We start from the raw sequence: 11,872 nt of genomic DNA on the forward strand, positions 1-11,872 counted from the left end.
ACATTAGTTGGAAACAAATGATGTTTATTTCCAATTAATATATAGTAGTCTGAATCAGATACTAAGGAGTGAGACAAAAGGCAAAGTAACAACCTGGCCTCCCCACTGCTGGTGGGAACGCACTGGCACAGCCACGCTGCGAAACAGCACCCAGGTGCATTAAATAGTCATTTTATTATATATTGTCAAGCATTTCCATTCACAGATAGTCGCCTTAGAGAAATCAAAACCTATGTCGCCATGAGGTACATGATGTATGCAAATATGTGCAGCCACATAATTCATAATGACCCCACACTGAAACAACCTAAATAACACAGACACACCAGGGAATACTCCAGGCCAGTCAAAAGGAACAGAGTATTAATACAAAGAGCAACATGAATGATTCTCAAAAACATGCTACACAAAAACAAGTCTAACAGAAAAAATGCCGTCCTACATGACTTAATTTGTATAAAAATCTAGAAAAGGCAACATTTACTCTGTATTGCCAGGAAGCAGATGGAAGGCTGCCTGGGATGGAGGGAGAACAGAAAGCACCCAGCAAAGGGGCAGGGGAAGTTGCTCTGTAGGGCTTTCTCTCCTGACTAGGGTAGTGCTTACCCGAGAGTATACAGGGAACGAAATTCATTAAACTCTGCTTTGGAATTGAGAGATTACATGAATATATAAAATGAGTGAATGATATATGTAATATATAAATATGCTTGGGTTTATGTACAATAGTATATATGGTGGCATAGTCAGAGAGTGACATACTGGTACAAGGAATAAATTTGGTCTTATGAAAAATGAGATAAAGCTCAACTAAAGTTTCAATGTGTTATTTATATTTGACATTCATATTAAGATCTAAGTAAATATATTCACATATATATATGGAATCACCACAAAATATATAGGTTAATAAAGGTATATTTCATGGTCACTCTAATGCCAGGACACTTTCTTTAAAAATTAAAATAGGGCCGGCCCTCCCTGGTGGCGCAGCGGGTTAAAGCACAGCACTGAGAATCTGAAGCCACCTCTGCATGAGTTCGATTCCTGCCTGCCCCGGAGGTGACCACATGGCGTGGCAGACCTCTCCTGACCCGCCCGCTGCTCCCCTCAGCAGTGTACTTCGTCGATCTGCCTGTTCTGCTCCCCACTCTGTCTATGGTGAAACCTCTCGCCGCCCCTGAGCCTCTGGCCTGTACCCCAGTTCTGTATGCACAAATAAAAATAAATCTTTTTAAAAAAAAATAAAAAATAAATAAAAAATAAATAAAAAAAAAATTAAAATAGGGCCGACCCTCCCTTGTGGCGCAGTGGGTTAAAGCACAACACTAAGAAGCTAAAGCGACTTCAGCATAAGTTCCATCCCCCGCCCCGGAGGTGACCCACATGGCGCTGCAGACCTCTCCTGACCGGCCTGCTACTCCCCTCAGCAGTGTACTTCGTCAGTCAGCCTGTTCTGCTCCCCACTCTGTCTCTGGTGAAGCCTCTCACTGCCCCTGTACCTCTGGCCTGTACCCCAGTTCGGTATGTATAAATAAATAAATCTTTTTTAAAAAAATTAAAATAATTCTTAAAATCAGACATTGAAAGAATATATCACAATTAAATCAGCAAGACCATATTAAATTCAAAAGTCATACTATACTTAAAACTTTTAAAGACAAAAAATTATTAGGGCAACCAGGGAATTATGTTAAGTCACTAATAAAAGAAAAAGACTTTGACCAGACTTTCAATTCTTATGCAACAAATTTAAGATGCCCAAGGACTTAATATCTATCAAGTACAAAGCTGCAAACCAACTATTATAAACATGCCAAGACTAGATAATATTGAACCTGTGAGTCCTTCGTAAAGATTTAATTAGAAAAGTACATTCAGACAACCCAAAAGACTGAGAGACAGTAATACAAGAATCACTGATGAGCTCTAAATGTAAATAAGCCTGGAGAACAAAGCTAAACCATGGTGAGAAAGGAGAGAGCATAGTAGCTATAGTTATCAAAATAGGAGGCAGGGGGAATAAGGAGAGCATATGGATGTGATTATCTAATAGACATTAGTTGGAAACAAATGATGTTTATTTCCAATTAATATATAGTAGTCTGAATCAGATACTAAGGAGTGAGACAAAAGGCAAAGTAACAACCTAAGTTCAATATTGTTCAATGCAGAGAGCCAATAAATAATAATTAAGAAGGACTAATGGCAATATATAGAGATAATGGTATAAAGTTTACTAATAGAACAAACAAGGAGATAATACCCACTGCATAATGAAAAAGCACAGATAAAAAAGACAAAAAAAAAGCAGTATGATAAGACTGATGCCAAACATATTAATTATATCAATAGATGTAAATGGGCTTAACTCACCTATTGAAAGAAAAGGATTTTCAGATTGGCTAATAAAGCAAAATCCAACACTATGCAGAATACAAGAGACACACCTAAAACAAAGAGATTCAAAAGAGTTAAAAAATAAAAGGATGGAGAAATATTTATCAGGTAAATGCAAATAAAAAGAAAACGGGTCATAATTTAGTATCTAACAAGGTATTTAAAAAGAGAAAAAGCACTAAAATATATAAAGAAAATCACTTAATAATGTGTAAGGCTACATTTCACAATAAAGATATTACAGTTATTAATATCTATGCAGTCAACACAAAATAACTTTCATTAAGCAGAAAGGTATAAGAGATACAAGGAAAAATAGAAACACACTAACAATAGGAGACTTTAACATACCTCTCATAATCTAAGACCAAGCAGACAACAATTTAATAAAGACATAGAAGACCTAAACAACATAAACAAGGTAGATCTTATAGATCTATATCAAACCCTGAACTCTCAACAATAGGGTTTACAACTTCCTTTCAAGCACACACAGAACATTCACAAAAAGTGACCAAATCTTAGGCCACAGAGAAAACGTCAATGAAGTTCAAAGAATAGAAATAATACAAATATCATCTTCACATAATAATGCAACAAAACTAGATGTAAATAACAAAATAAACACAAAATTGCCCTTCCAAATGGAAATTTACAGCCACACTTTCAAACAGTGCTTGCATCAAGACAAAATACAAAAATTAAAATGAAAAACTTCTTGAAGATAATAATAAAAGGCTGACATTACCTGAATAAGCCAGAGTCAAGGAAAAACATATTGCATGAGATAACATCAAGAGTAAAATAAACACTCAATTCTAAAAGCTATAAAAGGAACACCAAAGTAAACAAAGATCTGGAATGGGGGAAATTAAGAATAAAAGTAGAAATTAATTTAAAAACAAACCAATAGAACTAACAAATAAATCTAGAATTGGTTTCTCAGCAAAGAACTCACCACTGACTCAATGTAGAAAAAAAGGGGGAGCGGGTGGGAGGGGAGAAAATACAAATATCCAACATTAAAAACACAGCATGACAGTGGCAAAGAGAAAATAAAAACCAAATTAAAGAAACTTTTTAATGTCAAAGAGACTCTTGCATAACTCTATGCAAACAAAATTGAAAGCTTAAGATGTAAATGGACAAGTTTTTAAAGAAATAAAACTTACCAAAATTGACCTCAGTAGAAACAGAAAATCTATTATAGGACACCAGACATAGAGGAAATAGAGAAAGAAAGTTAAAGCTCCACTACAAAGAAGCACCAGCCTGATGCTTTCACAAAGGGAACACTAACCAACTTGGAAAAACAAGATAACCTCAAAGTTAGTTATTCCAGAGCATGAAAAAGAAAAATGTGAAAAAGAAAAATATAACTTATGTTATATGTTAACCAGAATTATTCCCCACGCCCCCAAAAATGTAGAATAATCTATTTAATGAATATCAATGCAAAAACTTTTAAATAAAATGATAAAATCCAACTCAGAATATTAATAAAGAGAAATCACATGGTTTTCATAGATAATGAATGACAAATTCAATACCACTCAGATCTTTTAACTTAATAAAATAAGAATTGATGAATATTTTCTTAGTGTATTACCTTAGCCAAAGAAATTCTCATTTAATAAATGAGACTTTCCGACTAGTATTATAAACAAGACAAGAATACTCACTCTCTATACAATAAGTAACTACGTGTTGGAGATATTCACCAATGTAATTGGGAAAGAGAAAGCAACTAGAGATATAAGAATTGGATCAAAAAGAAAGGATAAAACTATTTTCTACTTGTATATTATATAATTATAGATCTTGCAAACCCAAGGAATATATGGGGAAACAACTAAAAAAAATTAAATAATTTAATAAAGTAAAACTATAGAATTAGCATGCAAAAATCAATGGCCTTCAAGAAGAAAAGTCAGGCTCCAATTTTGATAGAAGAAGAAAGAAAAAGGAAAATAGTAAGTATAAGTTTAACAAAAATTTCCAAAAGTACCCCTGGAAAGGTACAAAAAGACTTACATAAGTGGAAAGATACAACATGTTCTTCAATGGCAAGATTCATTATCCTAAAGAAGTTAGTTCTCCCTAAGAAAGTTAACTTATAAATTTAATGTGATGCTCATGAAAATATCATAAGCTTTGCAACTTGATGGAAAAATTAGCTTGGAAGCATGAAAAAATAATTGCCAGAATATAAGAATAATATTGAGTGGAGGGGGGGGTTCTAATAAAATTCTCTACAAAAGTTTTACCCTTCAATTTAATAAAAGAGTAATTACATCACAAGGAGTACATACTGACCCTCCGTGAAGAAGTCATGACAGACAGGCTGATTTCAATTTATTATTTTTTTAGGATTCTAGACAGTGTCAAAGAAAATGAAAATAAAACATATACATCTCAGCAAAGTATAAACCCTTGAGTACTCAGCTCTAAACTTCCCTAGAGCTTAAATGCAGAGTGTGACACATTGTAGGATTCCAATAAATACTACTGGTATAAGTGAACGGTAAACTGATGAAATAAAGATTGGGCAGTAACACACAGGATGGACTTGTAGTTCATGAAACTATCATATCAAATATGTACTGTCATATCAAAATGCTAATATTACTTAAAAGAACTTGAAACAAACTGCTTAACAATATGTCACAGAGCTTGTTTGGTTTTTTTTTTTTTCACCTTTCATCAATTTTTTTATTTTGGGTATTTCAGATAGAAATGCATATTATTTTGATAATTCATGAAAAACGAATGGAGGAATGATAAATGATACAACAAATGATAGAATCAGGCATACCAGTGAACTGATACTGTAACTAAAATTTAAAATTTGTAGTGAGTTGAAATGTGTCCTCCAAAAATAGATGTTCAGGTCCTAACCTTCAGTACCTATGAATGTGACTTTATTTAGAAATAGAGACACAGGCAGATAAATGAAAAAACTGTTACAATACAGGTGATAAATTCTATAATTACTATGCCAGCAGTAAGGCTAATGAAGGAATGAAAAAGTTGAGGAATAGTTAAGCCATAAAACCAGAATACAAAATAGTAACATTACAAGAACAAAATTATTATAAGAACAAATCGATATATGTCAATTCATACATAATAAGCACAAACAATAGTTACCTAAACGCTCTTACATGGATAGCTTAACATTCAAAGACACCTTACTCAGATCTGCTAAACTGATTATATAATTTTGAATTACCTATTTCCATTTCTAAGGGAAATATGTTTCTTCTTTAAAAAATAATATATTGGCACAATTGTATATGTATTTATGCATACATGTGCATACATATATATAAATATATGTGCACATACACATATACTTCCAGTTTTGAGTGTCAAACCCAGTTTCTGAGACAAATGAAATTGAAAGCTGCCCTTCTAGTTTTAATCCCACATCAAATATTAAATGAGACACATATGATAAACTATAAAATGTTTAGAAGTATTCTTTCTAAAAGGTCCAAAAGGGGAGGAAAATGAGGCAGAAATAGAATATATGAGTTGAAAAAAATCTAAAATTTGTAATTACATGGTTGAACTTTCTACACACTCCCAAAAGCAAGGTTACTGAAGAGAATATATTTTTGTTCAATGTACTTTTTGATGCAATAAATATTTTATTTTTAAGTAATATATGAGTTCATTTATACAGAGCTATCCATATCTGCATGCAAAATAAATGGTGTATGAACTTCCAGCATAATCATGCTGCAAAACTAAAGTCACAACTTACAGTATATTTACTGGTTGAGTAATCAATACATAAAACTTAAACAGATGTAACATCAAAGGATTCACATCAAGCTTCAAATGTATTATCACTTTGTCTTAAGAAAAAGAGTTGGATGTGTGCTAAGATTGTCTACCAAATAGGAGTGCTATCAGTTATGCTGAATAGAGCAATAGAAATTTCTGACTAATGAGAAAGAACCAAAATCACAATGAATATTCAGGAAAAGTATAACTTGAAATATAATTATTATAAAATTTGATTTAGTAGATGTTTTTAACACTTGACAACTGAATTTGTATCTGCTACTTAAGCTGAAAAATATACATTGTATATAATGTTTATATTGTAGAAATTCACATTAACAAAGAACGTGAAATCTTCAAATTAATGCTATCCAAAAAATGTGATTATGTAATCAATCCTTCTTTATATAAGACATTTTATTCACCCTCAATCACTCTTCCTATTCAAGAAACAGTCTTTGTACAAACACTGTGCATGAAAATAAATGATTTGCATGCTGGAGACACAGAGATGAGCTTAATACAATCTGAACACAAATGAGGGCAACTAATAAGAAAGCGAATATTGCAAGACGTGAGCACACAAGTGGGCCATGCAGGGGAAGAGAGGCAATCAGGCAGGGCTTTCAAGCTAAATACTGAAAAATAAGTAAGCATTAGAAAGGCAAAGAAAAAGGCCATAGAGGGAACGAAAACACTTCAGGCAAAACACTGTGCAGTGGGATAGCTGAAAAATACAGTTGAATGTAACTGGACTCAAAGTTAGGGCAGGGATTGAGCTAGATGGCTAGAATCAACAGCTGAATTCTAATGGGAGAGAATAGAAATTTAGGAAGACTCCCAATTTCTTAATTTGGGAATGGGTAGACAGTGGTGCCAGTAAATGAAATGAGTGATACATAAAGAAGTACAAGTTGGGTTCAAGATGCTATAGGTTGGTTATCTGCATAATGACAAGACGGTAGTTTGAAAAAAACATGTTTAGGCTAGAAAATTATATTTGAGTAGCATCCACACAGAGGTAATAAAATCAAGAGTCTGGGGAATTTGTGAGAACTGATGACCAAATCCAAAACACTTTTAAAGCCTGGGGGTTGAGGGGGTGGGGGGTGGGTATCCTGAGTAGAAATAGCCAGAAAACAAAGAAAAGGCAATTTGGGCTTTCCCTGGTCACTCAAGGAGTTAAGTCTCACTCAGCACGGTGAAGCTCTGGGCAGTCACTGCAGCATTAGTTTAATCCCCTGACGAGGAGCCAAACCACATGGTGCAGCAGACCTCTCCTGATGCCTGCTGCTCCCCTCAGCAGTGTATTTCAGTAGATCTGCCTATTCTGCTCCCCACTCTGTCTCCCTGCACCTCTGGCTTACACCCCATAAATAACATAAATCTTTAAAAAGAAAGAAAGAAAGAAAGAACTGGAGATTTTTAAGTAAGGAATGTGACTAGTGTCAAATATTGCAGAAAAAATCATATAAGACAAAAGCTAAAGAGCCATCTGCTGCTCCTTTAGTTATAACAAATATGGTAAATAGCCACTCTAAGATCTGCACGTATAAATGAACTAGTTTCCTCTATAAAAAGTTATCAATGTTGTTGTTTCTAAACAGAAAGATTTCTAAATGACTACAGGTTCTAGTGCTGTTCAAAGCTGAAATATTTTTCCACTTTATTACCATCATATAATATGCATAAGAGAAATAAAACAATTGATTCCTCCAAATAGGAACCCTAAATATGCAAGGGAGGGGCAAATTAATTTTAAATGATAATACCATAGTTTTCAATTTTGATGTAATCAAAAAGATTTTTGGAGCTCTCCCTGCTGATGCAAAGGGTTAAGCACAGCACTATGAAGCTCTCTGCAGCCACTGCAGCACAAGTTCGATACCCGGCCAGGGAGGTGACCTATATGGTGCAGCAGACCTCTTCTGCCTCCCCGCTGCTCCCCTCAGCAGTGTACTTCGTCAGTCAGCCTGTTCTGCTCCCCACTCTGTCTCTGGTGAATCCTCTCACCCCCCTCACCTCTGGCCTGTACCCCAGTTCTTGTGTGCATAAATAAATCTTTTTAAAAATGATTTTTGGTTCCTGAGATTAAAATGTTGAATAGGGTAAATATATATAAAAATAGCATACATTCACGCTTTTATAATTATTTATTTTGAGCTTATTCCCAAATTATCAGCAAGTCAATTTCCAAATTTGACAAACATGTTGATGGATATTTATATAAATTATTTACATTTACCAGGTGCTACCCTGTAATCAAGAGGAGGAGGATCCGTGATTCATGCCTTAGAAAGTCTGTGTAGGGGATTATTCAGTGTCTTGTCAGATATCTTAAGTCAAGGAATTGCCACACAGGATCCCCTCCCCCACAAACTGAGTTGGGCTAATTGCTGCAGAGAGAACTTGGACAAAAGGAAAGGAAAGTTAAAAGTGGTCTAATGGTTTACAACCAATTTAAACAATATTGTGGTTACTATATTTTCTCTTGGGGGTGAAATCCAAACTTTATAGTTATCCTCATCTTAGTACCAAGCAGGAGATTTTACACTTGATGATGGTAACAGTAATAACTCACACTCATTGCCTCTTCATTATGTGCCAGGATTCCATGCTAAGCACTTTTCATGGTTCACTTCACCTAATCTTCGCCCCTATGATTATCCCCATTTTATAGATAATGCAGTTGAGGCTTAGAGAGGTTGCATTAACTTGTCCAAGGTCACAGAGATCATATAAGCAGAGCCAGTATCCATTTCCAGGCAGCAGGTCCAATTCTAAGAATCCCAAATTTTAACTTTGCTGTTATCAAACACAAGCTTCTTTAGAAAGAACAAAACCAAACTCCACGTTGGTCAATTTTAACTCTGAGAAAGCTGGGGAAAGGAAGGCAAACGGACATTTAACTCCTCCTCCTCTTAGAATCCCAAGTGAAACAACTGTAAATTCTTATTTTTATCATTCCAGATTGCGTATCAGTTATATAAACATTTCACTACAGTGAACTTTGTAAGAAAAAGGAAACATTTGGAGAAAAAAATTAACTCTTGTGCAGTTGCCTCAGATATTGCTAGTAGGCTGTCACCTTCTGCTAAGATATTCTGCACACAGCACAGAAAATAGACTGAGTGCATAAAACCAGTCTCACAACCAAATCTTTGCTAACATAGCCTCACTTTCATCACTATTAATTATTGTGTAAAAGAAACTGCCACTACATTAAAATGAGATTATTTTTCATATATCTGTGATACATTACATTTCAAAGGTAAGTCACGTAATCTATTTGGGTTGAAATTCAAGTACTTCCTCTTGCTGGTTCAACCAAACTATGTCCACTTCCTGTACCAGTGAAAGCTTTGCTCCTTCCAGAGGTCTCAGGAAGAAGACTAATAGATATTATATTTTAATATTATATTAAACCGAATTCTCTCCTTTGGGCCTCCGGAAAGTGGTACTGTGCACACTCCTGAATGCAGAGGAGAAATGAACTCTCCTTCCTCCCGTTCAGACAGTCTTCACATATAACAGAAGAGAAAAATGTCATGGCACTCTTTCTCCTTCTCCTTCCCCATAGATAGACTCCTACTGAGTCCAGGATAAAATACCATAAATCTACAATTTCTCTTTATTAAAAAGTATTCAGCCTTCATCAACATCAACTACATGTTTGCTTTATTTTTAGGTATATAATGTGCATAAGAGTGTCAACCACTCATGTTAGTGCAGGTAAGAAAGAAAGAAAAAAGACTCGTAACTTCCCTTCAAGTCAAGACACCTAAAACTTCCTTACCTCCAATTTGCCTCTTTTGCCCTCTAAAACCCTTAGGTTCAGGTAGCTACCATGACTATACCTTATTTTAGAGATGGGCACTCTGAGGCATAAAACTATGAAATTGTCTAGTGTCTCACAGTTAATCAGAAGGGCATGCAAACTCACATTTTCTAGCTCCAAAAAATACTGTCCTTTCTACCCACATACAAAGAACTCTGTTTTCCAAACAATTCTAAAATGCCAAGTTAGCTACACACTACACAACCAAGTCCACATAAAGACTTTATATATTTTGTCATTTGAGACAGCATCCAGTGCATCACTAATTAGAGCAAGGAAGAGAAAATGCAGGGAAAGGACAATAATACTCACTGGCTGTAACCTGAAATTACTTATGTAATATATAACTATACAATCAAATGACAGGTGGTGACTTTTTAACAACCACATTGTCATAACACCTTCCAGAGTATGATATCCTCAAGTGGGAAGGTCTACACTGACTTCAGTATAGACTAGGAAGAGAGAATAGTCAGTATCACAACCACCAGTTATTGAGTATTTCTTATGCACTAAACTCAATACTCAACCTTTCATGTGTATTCTCTCATTTGTGATCACAACAGCCCCATCAGCATTATTATCTCAAGTTTATAGATGAGGATATAAAAGTTCAGAGAGGTCAATTATCTCACCCAAGGTCAAACAGGGAAAATGGGATTCAAATACAAGTATTCCAGTTGCCAAAACAAAGTGTAAAGATGTTCAGCATTGGACGGTAGGTGGGCACAGACAATCTCTAGGGAACCATCAATCTGGAAATTCTATGAATCTTCAGATCACCTAATCTATCTGGTGACTAATGACATACTGAATTTTATCATATACAAGATACTGCCCAAAATTATCTGAGCAATGTTTTCATTCTCACAAAATGACTTTAAGAATCATTCCAAGGAAGATTTACAAAGACTTAAGTAGTTACAGTATTATCAACAAAAGTGTACAATGCTTTGAAGAAACAAGAATCAATTATGTGAAAAAGATCTGGTATTTGTGTTAAAAATGCAAACTCACAACTCCATAAAAATCCTCTATTTGCAGTCGGAAGTTTAAGTTCCTGAGTCCCTCAAGAGCACTCAAGCAAAGATTTCACATTAATCAGCCTACCAAGTACATAACCAAAGGCCTACTAATGCGCACTGCAATAAGCTAAGCTACAGGGAGCACATTAGAAACTTCCTCTGTCCACAAGGACTTATCAGGTTGTTTCCAACCAACCAGTCAATCATTACTGGGAAAAATGAAGCCCTCCTGCCTTTTGTTATAGTTTATGTGAGCTGCCCTCAAAGAAAACCTCTCTGGAAAAATAATTAGCTCAAATTCGATCATCTTCCCAGAGTTCCTTTCACTTTCTTGCAAGCACCGACTCTTGCTTTAACCAGTGGTTGCAGTTAGTTTTAGCATTAGCGTGGATATTGCTGAGTTAATTTTCCTCACACTGATGCAGAATTCTGCCTGGCGACCGGCGCCCTCCCCCTTCTCTCCCTTCTTGCCTCTCCAACCCAAAGTGGAAACTGCAGACTCAAACTCCCCTATGGCTCCAGCACCAAGAACTGGGCATGCTCAGAAGGCCAGGCAGCTTTGGTTGCAACTGACAGTTCCCCGCCCCTGATTTGCCGCTGCCCCCCTTCCCCCACTCCAACAAGAGATACTGAAATGTTTATCTGAAAGATACGAGGCCTCTTTTTCCCCGAGAATGACCCCATTTTAATTTCATTTCGCAGGGTCTTTCAGTCTTGCGAAACCCCACCACAAGCCCCAAAGAAGACCGCATCGATTTTCAGCACCGGGGACAGCGCCGCGTTGCCATTAACGTCCACCCTCCCCCACCTTCTCTTC

The 11,872-nt window shown here is 35.6% G+C and overlaps 1 protein-coding gene across 1 annotated transcript in view; it reads right to left on the reverse strand.

The window, feature by feature from the left end:
* Positions 1–11,872, reverse strand: part of UNC79 (unc-79 homolog (C. elegans)) — a 216,593-nt gene that overhangs the window by 204,450 nt on the left and 271 nt on the right. The gene's annotated exons all lie outside the window — the stretch shown is intronic.

This window comes from Condylura cristata, unplaced genomic scaffold (genome assembly GCF_000260355.1).
Source record: "Condylura cristata isolate star-nosed mole 26May11 unplaced genomic scaffold, ConCri1.0 scaffold00013, whole genome shotgun sequence".
In the NCBI taxonomy this organism is placed as follows: domain Eukaryota; kingdom Metazoa; phylum Chordata; class Mammalia; order Eulipotyphla; family Talpidae; genus Condylura; species Condylura cristata.